The sequence below is a fragment of the Schistocerca nitens genome, chromosome 3 (assembly GCF_023898315.1).
Source record: "Schistocerca nitens isolate TAMUIC-IGC-003100 chromosome 3, iqSchNite1.1, whole genome shotgun sequence".
NCBI lineage: Eukaryota > Metazoa > Arthropoda > Insecta > Orthoptera > Acrididae > Schistocerca > Schistocerca nitens.
In genome coordinates, this window is record NC_064616.1 from 59,125,248 (window position 1) to 59,144,008 (window position 18,761).

An 18,761-nucleotide genomic window follows, 5' to 3' on the forward strand; every position below is an offset into this window, starting at 1 on the left:
GATGAGGTCCGACATGCTGTAAATGTGCCCGCGAAGTCACTGAATGCACTATTTCTGTAGTCGGAACAAGATAAAATTTTGTAGGACTGCTTCAATTCACTATTATCCCTCACTGATCACGGTTTTTTCGTTCACTGGCGTGATTGTTCCCGATAGAACCGACAAAAAGACCGTAGTTGCGGGAGCGCGCGCGAGACACGTCCGTACACGGCCGTGATAAGGATTGCAAGAAGAGGCCTTGTGTCCAAACGGATCGAGGCAAACAATTTCCTAGGAGCAAGCGGTGTTATTTATTGCGACTCGCAATAAGGCTGCAATACAGGGAACAGGATGAGCTGTCTTCCCATTTGAACCATACAGTGATTTCGTTACAGGGATGCTGGGTTACCAGGCACTTCCACTAGATCACGACTAGATTTCTCAATTGCAAATCATAGTACGCGTCGTCTACTGGACTTGTCAGTAATGCACATAAGTCCTTTAGAGAGGCAAGTAAGTGTGCACGATGTTCCAGCTCGTTAGTCTGTCAGTAATAAACGTCTGATGGCATTATTCATTAAACAGTTTTGCAAAACTGGACCACAATATGTAATCAAACAATGACATAAATTGGAAAAGAATTAGGTGAAAGGCTGGATGGGAGTAGAAAGGAAGTAGGTGAAAGATTAGATGGGAATGTAAAGTGATAATGTGAAAGATTAGATAAGGTTAGAAAGAAAATCGGTGAGTTAAATTGGAATGTAAAGGAATTAAGTGAAAGATTCAATAGGAGGACACCAAGGCAAGAGATTACAGAGATGTAACACATAAGCTGGGGAATAAAACTGATGAGGTTAGGAGCAGTCTTCACGAGGAACTCGATTTAACCACATATATTCAGTAAGCAGTGAGGTCAGAGTATGAAGCAAGACTACAAAAAATAGATAACAGATTAGCCACAGTGAACACTGAGCAGGTTACTCGTAAAATTAAAGATGAGGCACTAGTATGAGAAGTTAAGTTGCAACAAGATTCTGAGGGGTTGAAAGAACGGAAAAAGGGCAAGCAGGAAACGCTAGGTAAAATAAGTAGTGTTACTGCAGCTGAAAAGGTTTCACAGTTTCGACTACAAGCACTTTTTATCAATGTGAAAGTGTTAAAATTTCAGGAATTCCCCACATGACGTTCAACTAATGGGGTGACATGAAGAATTTCACCATTCAATCCCACCCACATTGTTAATCGGCCACGGACTTGAATTCATGTGTGGCTGCTTGGAGGGTGAAGCTACTCTATGAATGAAACTATTTTCTCATGAATGTGTGACCTACTGCAATTTTTGTCAGGTGTTTCTTTTAGTCTATTGGTCTAGATGCCACAGGGTCTCATGAAACATGGGATAACCATGTTACATAACTTAAACCAGTCAGAATTGTCTAGCTCTGCAAAACCTTTGAAAATATGGTTCAGAAGCAGCCCCCAACGTCCAGTGGAATTCATTTTCATCTGGCTCACAGAGACATAATTTTGGCATTTGGATGAAAAGAATATTTGAAGCCGTTTCACTCCTAGAACTATAATGCGACAGTGCAGATTCTCCACAACAGAATGAGCCCTGTGAATTCAATCAGTATGTACTGCCGTGACGATATGGCTATAACGATTCGAATAACGATGGCTGTACCAAGGAGGCAGAAGACCGTGAGTGTTTTGGAAACAAGTATCAACCATAACACCACAATAGTTGATGAAATAACAGTATGACAAATATGACCAAAGGATAAATAAATATAGAGAAAGACATGATATGGCAGGCTAGAACAGGAAAGGGTATCGTAATAACAAACGACAGGGACAAAACATGCTAGAGAACGAAAGAGTAAACCCTCCCCGGCATGGATATTAAGTCAGCTTATCTGCGCAATAATAAGTCTGATCGTAGCCCCCACCACGGAAATGACAACTTACAGCAGTGGAAAATGCATTTCAGAATATACACTGGAGGGCCAAATAAACTGGTATTGGCACGCGTATTCAAATACAGGTGATGGTGATGTTTGGTTTGCGGGGCGCTCACCTGCGTGGTTATCAGCGGCCGTACAAATTCCCATCCGTTGCTCACGTTAGTCCAATCTCGCGACTTTCATGAATGATGATGAAATTATGAGGAAAACACAAACACCCAGTCATCTCGAGGCAGGTGTAAATCCCTGACGCCACCGGGAATCGAACCCGGTGCCCCCCGCTTGGGAAGCGAGAACACGACCACGAGACCACGAGCTGCAGACTTCAAACACAGAGATATGTAAACAGATAGAACACGGCGCAGCGGACGGCAATGCCTATAGAAGACAACAAGTGTCTGGCGCAGTTGTTAGATCACTTGCTGCTGTTACAACGACAGGTTATCAAGATTTAAGTGAGTTTGAAGGTGGTATTATAATCGACGCAAGAGCGATGGCACACAGCATCTCCGAGGTAGCGATGAAGTGAGGATTTTCCGGTACGACCATTTCACGAGTGTACCGTGAATCCGGTAAAATGTCAAATCTCTGACATCGCTGCGACCGGAAAATGATCCTGCAAGAACGAGACCAACGACGACTGAAGAGAATCGTTGACGTGACAGAAGTGGAACCCTTCCGCATATTGCTGCAGATTTCAGTGCTGGGCCATCAACAAGTGTCAGCGTGCCAAACTTTCAACGAAACATCATCGATATGGCATTTCGGAGCCGAACGCCCACTCGTGTACCCTTGGTGACAGCACGACACAAAGCTTTGCGCATCGCCTGGCGGGCTCGTCAACACCGATACTCGACTGTTGATGACTGGAAACATGTTGCCTGGTCGGACGAGTCGCGTTTCAAATTGTATCGAACGGATGAACGTGAACGGGTATGGAGACTACCTCATGAATTGATGGACCCTGCATGTCAGCAGGGGACTCTTCAAGCTGGTGGAGGCTCTGTAATGGTGTGGGGCGTGTGGAGTTGGAGTGACATGGGACCCCTGATACGTCTAGATACGATTCTGAAAGGTGTCACGTACGTAAGCATTCTGTCTGATCACCTACATCCATTCATATCTATTGTGCAATCTGACGAACATGGGGAATTCCAGCAGGACAATGCGACACCCCACACGCCCAGAATTTCTACAGGTGGCACCAGAAACATTCTTCTGAGTTTAACCACTTCCGCTGGCCACCAAACTCCCCAGACGTGAACAACATTCAGCATCTCTAGAATGCCTTCCAACAGCTGTTCAGAAGAGATCTCCACCCCTCGTACTATTACGGATTTATGGATAGCCCTGTAATATTCTTGGCGTCAGTTCCCTCCAGCACTACCTCAGACTTAAATCGAGCCCATGTCACGTCGTTTTGCGGTAGTTCTGCGTGCTCGCGGGGGCCCTACACGATGTTAGGCAGATGTACCAGTTTCTTTGGCTCTTCAGTGTGTATTAGTTATGATAACGAAGAACAGGGGAACCTTAATAGGAAAATTTTAGCTGTGAGCCTTATAATAACAATTGACGCTAGAATACCCAAGTTATTGTATTACTGTGGACACCTGACATGAGTCTGCGAGACTCATAGGTATTTTTTTCGTCATAATGTGAAACATCCCCTTTGGAAAATTACATATTACTGGACCGAGCGAGGTGGCGCAGTGGTTACACACTGGACTCGCATTCGGGAGGACGACGGTTCAATCCCGCGTCCGGCCATCCTCATTTAGGTTTTCCGTGATTTTCCTAAATCACTCCAGGCAAATGCGGGGATGGTTTCTTTGAAAGGGCACGGCAGCCTTTCTTCCCCATCCTTGCCTAGTCCGATGAGACCGATGACCTCGCTGTCTGGTCTCCTTCCCCAAACAACCCCCAACATATTACTGTGCTGGTGAACCTCTTACATTATTTGCTTTTTCCTACATATTACTGCGCTGGTGAACCTCTTACATTATTTGTTTTTCAAACAACTGAACAAAACTGAGCGTAACTCAGACATTTCTCTCTTTACTTATTCTGATCATCACTAAACCGACCCACAATATTTTTTGCGCAAAGGAACCTGACTTTCAATAATCCCTACAAAAGGATGGCCCTGACTAACAATAACATACACCTTTCATGAATCACTTACCTCACAAAAATCTTCGTTACTCGAACTACTGCAATACAGCGAGCGCCAATACTGCCAGCTAAATAAAAGATTCTAACTACTGAGGGCACTAACTACTGATAGGCATAGTTAGCTAATGAACGGTTTTGATAGAGAACAAACAATGTATTTACCTTAATAATGTTCAAAAAATCATATATATATATATATATCAGTTCATGACATCCAGTCTTACAAATTTCCTTTTTGTGACGGACACCCGTCCAGATGGTCCGCTCTCAAAATTCTGAAATCACTCACCCCACATCCACCACTGCTGGCGGCTCACCTCCAACTGCACAACGCTACGCGCTGTTCGCATACAACTGCCCAACACTACAATAGCAAATATTCCAACAATGCCAACCAGCCACAGACTGCACACAGCACAGTCAGTGATTTTCATACAGAGCGCTACGCGGCATTACCAACATAAAAAGCCTACTTACAAATGTTGTTATTTCACTAAAACAACAATGAAGATATGAATAAATGCTATTTCAAAAACTTTGTAATATCAGTATAAATATTTAATGTGGTTCAGTAACAAAACTTTTTATTTATGTTTCTAAAATTCACTGAATGATAAACCCTGGAAAAAGAGATACTGTATATTTGTTATAAATTTTTATATTATATTAACAGACTTCATTCATGAAAAAGTCCTTTTTTGTGTCTTGTTTACACAAAGAGCAATCGCTGCACATTACTACAGTGGTTGAAAGTTCACCACATAGGCTACGTTTCTTGTGCAGTTACTACAAACAGCTTTCTGCATTCATCTTTTTTAGGGTCACATACATAACGACGCTTCTTCTTTGCTCTTGTTTCTTTTTTTACTACTGTACTGGAGTCTTGAGGTTCACGCACAGCACTTTTTAACAATGAAGAGCATGTTTCTGAAGTTCTAGTTTTGGCCTTCTTTTGATATGTGTTTGAACCAAATCTTAAGTGACTTCGGTAAGAGATTCTGACTTCTAGGTTTCCTTTTTTTTGGCGTGATATGTCGGGTTTTTATTAAAAAATAGTAAACATGCTGCAACTTCACATACATTGACAGAGTTCACCAGTGACAGGGGCCATCTCCTCATTTCTCTTTTTCAGGAGGAAGTGTGCAATCTGATCTGAATCCATTGTAGGACATCATTACTGCAGGCTTAGAAGCATCTTCAGTAATTAATTTTGATGTAAAATGCAGTGTAGGATGTAGCACTTTCCATTTCCCCTTATTTGTGCGGTGCCGAGTGAATCCGAGTTCTGTAGAATGGTCCTCCCGGTTCTTGTTTGACAAAAGGCCACAAGATAAAAATGTTTTGATTTGTAGAGCTGTTCCTACAAGTGTCAAGCCATGTTGTAGTAGGAAATCTGCTAACTCCACGGATGTGAAGAAATTACCCAAATACCGAAATAGTCTGTTGAAAGATGAGTGACAACAGTAAACGTTTTCACCTCATTCGTATCTTTGTGTTCCAAAATATGGCATCCCTTTCGGTGGATAGAAATTTTTAGAGTCAAATAACAAGAAAATTTGGCCGGCCGGTGTGGCCGAACGGTTCTAGGCGCTTCATTCTGGAACCACGCGACCGCTACGGTCGCAGGTTCGAATCCTCCATCGCGCATGTATGTGTGTGCTGTCCTTACGTTAGTTAGGTTTAAGTAGTTCTAAGTTCTAGGGGACTGATGACCTCAGATGTTAAGTCCCATAGTGCTAAGAACCATTTTTTGAACAAGACAATTTGTGGACATCTTGGATATTCAGGAATCCAGACGGATGTTCGCGTCGTTCTCGCACGATATTTCAACAGCGTGCCTCGCTGTCTTCTTCAGGTGCTACCTGAGACTGGTCCTTGGGTCATCGAGTCCAGTATTTATGCCTGGGAGGAGCTGGGCGTTCCCTAATCGGTCCGCGCCGAGACGAGTGTTCCATCTGTGGTCCGCGCCCGCCAGACTCTGCTTCAACGGACCCCTCCAGTCGCGGATGTTCCGACTGCCGTCGGCGCCCGTTTTGGCCGTCCTCAACGGTTGTAGTTGTCATCTGAGGTGTGTCAGACCCGATCTGAGATGTTGGGTACTCTATCTCATGACTGTTACTATGATTTCCACTTCTGTTTCGTGCTGGGCGCTCCCTAATACATCCGCGCCACGTCGTGTGTTCCGTCTGAGGTCCGCGCCCGCCACACGCGGCTATATTGTCCCTCTCTGTTCACAGGTGTTCTCTCCGCCGTTCGCGCTCGGCCCGGCCGTCTTCTGAAGTCGAGTTCGTGATCTGGGGTGTGTCAGATCTGGTCTCTAATGTCCGACCCCTTGTCTCACGGCTGTTCTCTCGGTCTCCACTTCTATTTCTTGTAGAATCCCGTAGTGTCCTGCGTTGACTTTTCACAAGCTCACGCGCTGGATTCCAGGCACTGCTGATTTGGTATCCCGAGTCACTATTGATTAGATTGTCTGTGACCTTAATCTCATTGGCTTCTTTAATGACACTGTCCCAAAATCGTGAGGTCTGTGTCACAATCTTGGTGTCATTGTAATCCAGTGAATGACCAAGTTCCAGACAATGCTCTGCTATGGCTGATTTAGTTGCCTACATGAGGTTCTAGGCGCTCAGTCAGGAACCGCGCGACTGCTACGGTCGCAGGTTCGAATCCTGCCTCGGGCATGGATGTGTGTGATGTCCTTAGGTTAGTTAGGTTTAAGTAGTTCTAAGTTCTAGGGGACTTATGACCGCAGACATTGAGTCCCATAGTGCTCAGAGCCATTTGAACCATTTTGCCTGCATGAGTCTGGTATGTATCTGGTGTTCTTTACACCTGATGTCCACAGTTCTGACGGTCTGGCCAATGTATGACATCCCACACTGGCATGGTATGTTGTAAATACCCTACATCCCAGATCGGGTCTGACACACCTCAGATGACAACCACTGTACTGCACTGCACTGCAAATCTCTGGTTACATCTACCAGGAGTGAAACAGGTTAAGCAGCGAAGCTGCTGTTCCTGTGTGGACCTCAAGAACTATTTTTTGGCCTCACGGGTAGGATTGGCCTATGTGAGCGTCCGCGAGGGTGCGGACGCTTCGTCAAAAGCGTCATCGGGGCTGCGGAAGAAACTACTCACACAGCAGATCAGGCCAACGCGCGGTCGGCCTGTGGTGGACTTGGTGTCCTAGTCCACGAATAAGACGACTGCCAAAGTGTTCGGTAGAGGCATAAAACACCCTGGCGGACTGCCTGAAGCAATCCCGCAGCTCCTCATGAAGGAGCCTCGTCGAGTAACGAGGCGGCTTGTGGAGAGCAAGTCTGAGCACCCGATAGCATCGCAACGTGCGACGGAGCTGCATTCCCCCTCACTATGGCGGCGTACTCGAGTACTGGCCGGACAAGGGCCAAGTACACAGTCAGACCGTGCCGAGGTTGGAGGGTGGATGCGGGGTTCAGAAGCGGGTAGACCACCCAGAGACGCCCAATCGCTCGCCCCCTGATGTCTCGGATGTGCGCCAGCCAGGTGAGATGCCTGTCCAGCGTCACACCGAGGTATTTGCCGGATGGTGACCACGGGATGGGGCTTCGCGAGATCGTGACAGGCGGCAGGGCAGGAGGCAGTCATCTCCGAGTGAAGACGACAGCCTGGCTCTTGGCGGCGTTAAATTTGAGTCGCCACTTGGTGGACAACGCCCCCAGGACGTCGCACGCTAGTTGGAGTCGGCGGCACATCGCAACCTGGTTCATGCTGCGGGTGAACAGCGCAGTGTCGCCGGCGTAAAGAGTCAACTCCACGCGCGCCACCCGCGGTGCGTCAGAAGTGTACAAGGAGTACAACAGGGGGCCGAGAACCGACCACTGCGGTACCAACGCACGAATCGGCCGGTCGGTGGAGGTGCCGCCGGCAGTCCGGACGTGGAAGGTGCGGCCCGCGAGGTAGGACCGCAGCAGAAGGGCGTGTGACGTCGAGACCCCATGTACAAGGAGCTTGTACACGAGGCCCTCGTCCCACACGCAGTCGAACGCCTTGGAGACGTCGAGGAGTACCGCCCCAAGGTACTCCCGCGTCTCCAGCGCCCGCATGGCCTGTTACACCAGGCGTAGCAGCTGTTGCGTGGTCGAGTGGCCCCGCCGGAACCCGAACTGCTTCTCCGGAAGGAGCCCTTCGGCAGTGACGTACAGTCTCTCAAAGATCTTGGAGAGAGACGGGAGCAGGCTGATCGGTCGGTAGTGCTCTGCCCGACGCGGATCCTTGCCAGCCTTGGGGATAGCCACCACTTCCGCGTGTTTCCACGCGGAAGGGAAGATCCCGGAACGGAGAACAAAGTTGAAGGTGTCCGCCAGCGATTGATGGAGTTCCGGCGGCAGTAACTTCAGGAGGCGGTTCGTGACACCATCGGAGCCACCCGCTTTCCTGGGGTTGAGGCGGCGGAGCTGGAGTCCAACCTCATCAGCTGTGATAGGTGTGATCACATCGTCATCGGCCCTGGGCGGTCTTCCACGAGACGGACGTGATCGGCATCGAAGACGTCCGCGATGGGGCGGAAGTTGTCGGCGAACACGTCGGCGAGGACGTTGGCCTTGGCGTCAGCGGCACATACAACCTCGCCGGAGCGGAGGAACCCGCTAATGGCGGCGGAGGAAGCGCTTGGCGGTCCGCCAGGCATTCCAATCGGTCGTGTCCAGGGTGGCCACAAGGCCAGCCCAGTCACGATTCCTGTGTTCATCGATAGCGGCCCGTATTTCGCATCGTGCCCGATTGAGGCGGCGCTTGGTCGCAGGTTGGCGAGCGAGCTGCTACTCACGGAACAGACGGTTCTTGGCCGTGATAGCCTCCAAGATGTGCGCCGGAAGCTGCCGTGACATCTCGCGAGGCCGCCGCGGCTGTCTGGGAGACGCAGCTGCAGCAGCACTGAGAGTGTGACGTGTGAAGAAGGCCAGCGCAGCATCGCCCCCTCCAGGACAGGGTCGGGAGCACCGTCGAAGCGATCGAGCAGTTCAGCCCGAAATCGAGCCTCGTCAATGGCATGGAAGGTGCGGCGGTCAGGCGGCAGGGAGGCGCCGACGACGTCCATGTCGCAGATCACCGGAAGGTGGTCTGAGGACAGGGCGCAGCGGACTGTAGCCGACGTAAAGTGCCCGACGCCTTTCAGGACGGCAACGTCGAGCACGTCGGAATGGCCTCTGTTGGGGAAGAAGGTGTGGTCATACGGACCAAGGACAGCAGCGCTGTGACGTTGGGTGATGCGAAGAAGGCGCCGCCCACTGATGTTGGTGACTCGTGAGTTCCATTGCGGTCTCTTGGCGTTCAAGTCGCCTGCAATGAACAGCTTCCCATGCAGCGTGAGCAGTGCATCGAGGTCGGCCTCCAGGAGTTGGCCTCTCGGTGGCCTGTAGATTGCGATGAAGGTAATGACCCCCGCCGTGGTAGTGACAGCCACCCCAGTGGCCTCCAACGTAGCAAGAGGTGGCATCTGGACTTTGTGGTGCTTCAGCGAACTCTTTACATAAATGGCGGTGCCACCGCCATGGGTGGGCCAGTCGGTACGGTAGCAGCGGTAGTTCGCCACCCCGACGGCCACACCAGGTTTCAGAAACATCTCGCAAATGAGACAAATGTCTATTGCCTCATCACACAGGAATTGGCGGAATTCACCTTGTTGGGGAACCAAGCCGCATGTGTTAAAACTGCACACTGTGAGCCCATGGACATGCTCATTATCCATGGCGGTAAGCAGGAAGAACGCCGGCCTGGAGGGCGGACGTGACGGCGGTGACGAGCACCGGGAGCTGCTCGAGCAGTTGCCTCAACGAACGCAGGAGCGTACGGAGCTCAGCTGCATGGGGAGCCGCGGGGGCCACTGGCGCGGCCTCCACGGCAGGAAGAGCAGGCTGTGGTGGGACCGCAGGAGGCGGTTGCTGCGGGGGCGCAACCCGAGGGGCGGACTGCTGCTGCGCCAATGCGGCATCAGTGGCCGGACGTTCCGCCGTGAGGGCGGTGCGGCGCGGCCGTCGGTGGCGCCTGCGGGGGGCGGCAGCTGGGTCGGTAGGCGTGGGTGCAGGGGCAGCAGCCGCCTCGGACGAGGCAGGCCGCTGCTGTGCAGCGCTATCGGGGCAGCAGGCCGCTGGGGGGGAGTGGGCGGGCGCCCCTCCGCTGGCGCCATCAGCGAAGCTGGTGCCAGGCTCTACTTGCGGGATGGGGCAGCCCGGCCACAGTGCTGATGTCGGCCACGCTGGAAGGCCGGACACCCTCTGTAGCTCGCGACGTGCGCGCCGTTGCAGTTGCAGCACGTCTGTTTATCCTCTCGTGGGAGCGTGCACTCCTTGCTCTGATGCTGGGTCCCACACTTGACGCATCGGGGCTGCATCGAACAGTAGCGAGACACATGGTCGAGCCGTTGGCAAGAGAAGCACTGGGCCCTCTTGCCTTTGGCCCGCAGTGGCTCCCCTTCGACGTCGACCCGCCCTACTCGCCGCACCTGAAAGATCTTGCGATTTTCCAGGTTGTCGACAAGAACGACCTGGTACAGCGGCATGGAGTGGTGGGTGCGTGGGGAGTTCATGAGCCCCGTGTGGCGGATGCCGAAGCCCGTGTGCTCCAGTTCTTCACGTAGGTAATCCACCCCAAACTGGAGGGGGAGGCGGCGGAACACCATCTTCAACAGCTTCAGCGGTTCCGACGGGTGCGTGTAGCAGTGTAGGCCATCTTTGCAGATGACATCCATTACTGCATGGTAGTCCTCGACAGTGGTCATGGAGAGCCGCTAAAGTTCATTGCCGGCAGTCCTGACGCTGGCAGTGGGCGCCACCCGAGTGATCTTCTGCTCGAAGGGCTTGTAAGGTCCGTCCCACTGGACCACAATCGGTGGGGGGCGCGGCGCTGGTTTCCGGGATGGAACCCCGGCGTCATCCGTGACGTCATCAGACGCGTCCTGGAAGGCGTTGGCGGTCGGCAGTGGCCGCGCAGGCTGTAGGACAGCCGCCCTTGCCGTGTGCCGCCTGGCAGGGTGATGAACCTGTCCTCATCAGGGTGGCGCACGGCAGCAGGCCCTGTGGTGGACCGCTGCTCCATCGCGCGCGTCTTCTTCGCGACCGTCTGGGCCGCGGGGGCAGTGGTGGCGCAGGAGGGCTTAGGGGCCTTCATCTGCGGCCGAGCAGTGTCGGAGGCTTGGGAATGGAAGTCAGAGTCGCCAGCCGTGTCAGCCCGGCGCTTCCAGAGTGCATGGGTATCGTCAGCGTCACGTCTGTCTGCGTCGGCAATGGCCTCCGCAAGATTTGCGTCTGGCAATTCGTCATCATCTTCGATCACGACGGCCTCTTGAGCTGGCTTTGCACCCGCCCAGACCGCGGTAGTGCCCTTCGCGCAGGGCGGGGCAGGAACTGGCGTGGCTAAGGGCTCTTGCTGTTGCAGGGCCGTAGGGGCAACCATGAGCGAACCGACCTCTTGCATGGCTGGCCCCTGTGGCGCACCCAGTGAGACCGCCATCGCCAGGGGCGAAGACTTTGCGCCTGGCGAGGCCCCCAAAGGCTCACCTGCCTCTTGTCGCACCGTGCCCGGCAGTGCAGCAGCCATCCGCATCCTCCAGTATGCAAGCATGGCTGCTACGTCGTCCTCGCGACCAGGCTAGTCACCCCCATGTGCAAGCTTGTGCATTCGCACGAGCATGCGCTCCTGGGAGCGAGAAACGTCACCAGAAGAGATATCCAAGTCATTGTCAGGTAGTCGGCGCCGGTTCGTCATAAGTGGGGTGCCGGATGGGGCCGCCGACGGGAGCAACTCAGTCGCCAGAGCTGACCCCGCCGGACATCGATCCGCCACACCCTTCGCTCGATCGTCGAACACGTCCTTTCGCTTCGACATCGCAACTCGGAGTGAGTGTGTGCGTGCGATGACAACCACAACCGTTGAGGACGGCCAAAACGGGCGCCGACGGCAGTCGGAACATCCGCGACTGGAGGGGTCCGTTGAAGCAGAGTCTGGCGGGCGCGGACCACAGATGGAACACTCGACTCGGCGCGGACCGATTAGGGAACGCCCAGCTCCTCCCAGGCATAAATACTGGACTCGATGACCCAAGGACCAGTCTCAGGTAGCACCTGAAGAAGACAGCGAGGCACGCTGTTGAAATATCGTGCGAGAACGATGCGAACATCCGGCTGGATTCCCGAATATCCAAGATGTCAACAGATCGCCGGGAAAGCATGAAGAATTACATCATAAGACTCTACAGGGAGGAGATGTACCGTAACATCAAGAAGCTGGACAAGCTTCGACAAACGAAAGGGAGGATGCTGTGTTTCCTGCTGAGATGCCGAGAGGGGGAGGTAGTTCCAGTTTTCGCCAGGATCAAGCATCACGTTAACTCGAGAGCGGCAAACAGGATCAAACACCGACCTAGTCTCGCTCTGGTTAGAGACAGAGTGCGCGACCTGTGCCACCGTCTGGATGTGACGTCCAGGGAGTTGCTGTATCTTCACCTAACTATAGCAGCTTCCTTGACCACTCAAGACTGGGACCAGGTTGACGGTGCCTCTTGGTCTCTAGCAGAATGCACCAGCAAGAAGTCAATGGCACGCCAGCTAGCCAAGTTTGAGCGCCTCAACAACAAGGTGCAACAGACTGGGGACACACGAACGGTGATCAATCTAAGTGACAAGCAGCTCAATGAGACCACCTTAAAAGTACTTAGCAAGGGCTTCAATTTCGCAGTGACCCCTAGAAACGTGCCGGTCACAGCTTTCATCACTGCAGTTGAGCAAGTGGCCAACATGCTACCTTCTAGTGTGGCCGAAGAGAGACCTACAGGGCGCTCACCAAGACCAAGCCACCCAAATCCAACATTTCAGGTGATGAGAGGGTGGCACTGAGGCGACTCCGGGAGGATGACAGCATTGTGGTGTTGCCCGCAGACAAGGGGAACTCCACAGTCATCCTAAAGAAAACAGAATATGACAGAATGCTACAACAACTTCTGGAGGATCCTGCATACAGGTCAATAGCAAGCGACCCTACAGAGAAAGTGGACAAAAAGACCAAGGCTCTGTTGAAGGAGATGGGCCTGCCTGAACAAGTCATCAAGAAGCTGCGTCCCAACGCGCCAGCACCACCTAGGTTTTATGGACTCCCCAAGGTTCACAAGGACGCGGTTCCACTGTGACCTATTGTCAGCAATATTGGCGCAGCAACTTACCCTACTGCGAAATACCTGAAGATGATGTTGACACCACATGTGGGTAAATGTGCACATCACATCCGGAACTCAGAGGATTTCCTGTAACGACTGGGCCAACAAATCATCACAGACACAGACATCATGGTTAGTTTCGATGTGGTGTCTCTCTTCACACGGGTACCACTGAAGGAGTCTCTTGAGCATATTGGAGAGAAGTTCGATGCGGCTCTCCTTGACCTATTCAGGCATGTACTGACCTCGACATACTTTCTATATGGGGGTCAATTTTACGAACAAACAGAAGGGATGGCGATGGGCAGCCCTCTATCACCAGTGGTGGCCAACCTATTTATGGAAAGGTTTGAAGAGGAGGCACTCTCTTCAGCCACATATCAACCCAAGTGCTTTTTAGGTATGTGGATGATACCTTTGTCATCTGGCCCCATGGTAGAGAGAAGTTAGATGAGTTCCTGCTACATCTGAACTCTTGCCATCCGAACATTCAGTTCACATTGGAATGGAGAAGGATGGACTACTTGGATGTTCTGGTGAAGAGAAAGGCAGATGGCACATTTGGACACAGTGTGTACCGCAAACGTATGCACACTGTCTTATACCTACAAGCCAGCAGTTGCCACCATCCGGCACAGAAGAATGGAGTCCTCAAAACACTGGTCCACACAGCACAAACTCTCTCAGATCCTGATAATCTGGCCACAGAAATAGAACACTTACAGTCAGTGTTCAGCAGGAATGGGTACTCCTACAGAGATATCCAGAAGGCACTTCAACCTGCCAACCGTCCAAAGGATCCAGATGAAGAACCAGAAGAGGCCAAGAAGATGGCATACCTGCCATACGCCGGACCTATCTCTGCCAAGATCAGCAGGATTCTCCAGAAATATGACATCAAGAGCATATTTGGCCCACCCACCAAAATTGAGGCTATGCTGGGGAATGTAAAAGATGAACTGGGGCTACGCAAGTCAGGTATTTACAACATATCATGCCAGTGTGGGACGTCATACATTGGCCAGACCACCAGAGCTGTGGACATCAGGTGTAAAGAACACCAGATACATACCAGACTCATGCAGGCAACTAAATCAGCCATAGCAGAGCATTGTCTGGAACTTGGTCATTCATTGGATTACAATGACACCAAAATTGTGACACAGACCTCAAGATTTTGGGACAGTGTCATTAAAGAAGCCATTGAGATTAAGGTCACAGACAATCTAATCCACCGTGACTTGAGATACCAAATCAGCACTGCCTGGAATCCAGCGCGTGAGCTTGTGAAAAGTCAACGCAGGACACTCCGGGATTCTACAAGAAATAGAAGTGGAGACCGAGAGAACAGCCGTGAGACAAGGTGTCGGACATTAGAGACCAGATCTGACACACCCCAGATCATGAACTAGACTTCAGAAGACGGCCAGGCCGGGCGCGGACGGCGGAGGGAACACCGGCGACCAGAGAGGGACAATGTAGCCGCGTCTGGCGGGCTACGTCCGCGTGCCTTGGGGCTAAGGAGCTGGGTTGAGAAGGGTTTACTTTTTCAGCATTTCCTTCATCTGCTGATTGTTATGAGTGTCTGTGTGCTTCTCTATAATTTTGTTATGGCTTGTCTGTATGCGGAACGAGTATTCTATCGTAAGTTGTATGGGTTACTATATTTTTCCACTTTTTCGTTGTCTGCACTGCTTATCCTTCTAGCAGTATAATTGGTCGTCTATGTCGTTCGTGGGGGTCATGGGGGGCATCTAAACTTCTGATGAGCGAGTTCGTCGATTGCGTCGTCTTGTGGTAGAAGTGTCTTGCTATCTTCTGATGTAGTTGATGTACTTCTAATTCTTCTTCAGCTGCGTGTATAAATCCATGTGGAAATTGTGGATGGACGTGGAAGACTCTTCGTAATATTTTATTCTGCAGGGACTGTAATCGTTGAATGTAGGTCTTCGCTGCTCCGCCCCATACCTCGCAAGCATAGTCGAAGAGGGGTCGGAGGTACATTCTATAGAGACGGAACACACGACACGGCGCGGATCGATTAGGGAGCGCCCAGCCTAAAACAGAAGTGGAAATCATAGTAACAGTCATGCGATAGAGTACCCAACATCTCAGATCGAGTCTGACACACCTCAGATGACAACCACAGCCGTTGAGGACGGCCAAAACGGGCGCCGACGGCAGTCGGAACGTCCGCGACTGGAGGGGTCCGTTGAAGCCGAGTCTGGCGGGCTCGGACCAAAGATGGAACACTCGACTCGGCGCGGACCGATTAGGGAACGCCCAGCTCCTCCCAGGCATAAATACTGGACTCTATCGACCCAAGGACCAGTCTCAGGTAGCAGCTGAAGAAGACAGCGAGGCACGCTGTTGAAATATCGTGCGAGAACGACGCGAACATCCGGCTGGATTCTCGAATATCCAAGATGTTAACAGATCGCCGGGAAAGCATGAAGAATTACATAAGAAAATTTGTGTTCCACATTTATGAGACTTTGGACTCATATACTGCCTAAATGCACGCCATCCATGGTATGGGACTAGCTGTTCATCGATCGTCAAATTTTCGTTTGGTAGAAAATATATCCCAAGAGTATGATTGACGTATGGTTAAATGATGATGGCGACCTCTTGGGTAAAATATTCCGGAGGGAAAATAGTCCCCCATTCGGATTTCCGGGCGGGGAATACTCAGGAGGACGTCGTCATCAGGAGAAAGAAAACTGGCGTTCTACGGATCGGAGCGTGGAATGTCAGATCTCTTAATCGGGCAGATAGGTTAGAAAATTTAAAAAGCGACATGGATAGGTTGAAGTTAGATATAGCGGGAATTAGTGAAGTTCGGTGGCAGGAGGAACAAGACTTTTGGTCAGGCGAATACAGGGTTATAAATGCAAAATCAAATAGTGGTAATGCAGGAGTAGGTTTAATAATGAATAAACAAATAGGAGTGCGGGTAAGCTACTACAAACAGCATAGTGTACGCATTATTGTGGCCAAGACAGACACGAAGCCCACGCCTACCACAGTAGTACAAGTTTATATGCCAACTAGCTCTACAGATGACGAAGAAATTGAAGAAATGTATGATGAAATAAAAGAAATTATTCAGATAGTGAAGGGAGACGAAAATTAGATAGTCATGTGTATCCTGAATTCGGTAGTAGGTTCAAATGGTTCAAATGGCTCTGAGCACTATGCGACTTAACTTCTGAGGTCATCAGTCGCCTAGAACTTAGAACTAATTAAACCTAACTAACCTAAGGACCTCACACACATCCATGCCCGAGGCAAGATTCGAACCTGCGACCGTAAGGGTCGCCCGGTTACAGACTGCAGCGCCTAGAACCGCACGGCCACTCCGGCCGGCAAATGGTGGGTCGGGTTCGGTAGTGTGAAAAGGGATAGAAGGACACGTAGTAGGTCAATATGGATTGGGGCTAAGAAATGAAAGAGGAAGCCGCCTGGTAGAATTTTGCACAGAGCATAACTTAATTATAGCTAACACTTGGTTCAAGTACCATAGAAGAAGGTTGTATACATGGAAGAAGCCTGGAGATACTAAAAGGTATCAGATAGATTACATAATGGTAAGACAGAGATATAGGAACCAGGCTTTAAATTATAAGACATTTCCAGGGGCAGATGTGGACTCTGACCACAGTCTATTGGTTATGAACTGTAGATTAAAACTGCAGAAACTACAAAAAGGTGGGAATTTAAGGAGATGGGACCTGGATAAACTGTCTAAACCGGAAGTTGTACAGCGTTTCAAGAAGAGCATAAGGGAAAAATTGACGTGAATGGGGGAAAGAAATACAGTAGAAGAAGAATGGGTAGTTTTGAGGGATGAAGTAATGAAGGCAGCAGAGGATAAAGTAGGTAAAAAGACGAGGGCTGCTACAAATTCTCGGGTTGCAGAAGAAATATTGAACTTAAATGATGAAAGGAGGAAATATAAAAATACAGTTAATGAAGCAGGCAAAAAGGAATACAAACGTCTCAAAAATGAGATCGACAGAAAGTGCAAAATGGCTAGATAGGGATGGCTAGAGGACAAATGTAAGGATGTAGAGGCTTGTCTCACCAGAGGTAAGATAGATACTGCCTACAGGAAAATTAAAGAGACCTTTGGAGAAAAGAGAACCACTTGTATGAATATCAAGAGCTCAGATGGAAACCCAGTTATAAGCAAAGAAGGGAAAGCAGAAAGGTGGAAGGAGTATATAGAGGGTCTATACAAGGGCGATGTACTTGAGGACAATATTATGGAAATGGAAGAGGATGTAGATGAAGATGAAATGGGAGATATGATACTGTGTGAAGAGTTTGACAGAGCACTGAAAGACCTGAGTCGAAACAAGGCCCCGGGAGTAGACAACATTCCATTAGAACTACTGACAGCCTTGGGAGAGCCAGTCCTGACAAAACTCTACCATCTGGTGAGCAAGATATATGAGACAGGCGAAATACCCTTAGACTTGAAGAAGAATATAATAATTCCAATCCCAAAGAAAGCAGGTGTTGACAGGTGTGAAAATTACCGAACTATCAGTTTAATAAGTCACAGCTACCAAATACTAACGCGAATCCTTTACAGACGAATGGAAAAACTAGTACAAGCCGACCTCGGGGAAGATCAGTTTGGAATCCGTAGAAATATTGGAACACATGAGGCAATACTGACCCTACGACTTATCTTAGAAGCTAGATTAAGGAAAGGTAAACCTACGTTTCTAGCATTTGTAGACTTAGAGAAAGCTTTTGACAATGTTGACTGGAATACTGTCTTTCAAATTCTGAAGGTGGCAGGGGTAAAATACAGGCAGCGAATGGCTATTTACAATTTCTACAGAAACCAGATGGCAGTTATAAGAGTCGAGGGGTATGAAAGGGAAGCAGTGGTTGGGAAAGGAGTGAGACAGGGTTCTAGCATTTCACCGATGTTATTCAATCTGTATATTGAGCAAGCAGTAAAGGAAAGAAAAGAAAATTCGGAGTAGGTATTAAAATCCATGGAGAAGAAATAAAAACTTTGTTTGCCGATGACATTGTAATTCTGTCAGAGACAGCAAAGGACTTGAAAGAGCAGTTGAACGGAATGGATAGGGTCTTGAAAGGAGGATATAAGATGAACATCAACAAAAGCAAACCGAGGATAATGGAATGTAGTCGAATTAAGTCGGGTGATGCTGAGGAAATTAGATTAGGAAATGAGACACTTGAAGTGGTAAAGGAGTTTTGCTATTTGGGGAGCACAATAACTGATGATGTTCGAAGTAGAGAGGATATAAAATGTAGACTGGCAATGGCAAGGAAAGCGTTTCTGAAGAAGAGAAATTTTTTAACATCGAGTATAGATTTAAGTGTCAGGAAGTCGTTTCCGAAAGTATTTGTATGGAGTGTAGCCATGTATACAAGTGAAACATGGACGATAAATAGTTTGGACAAGA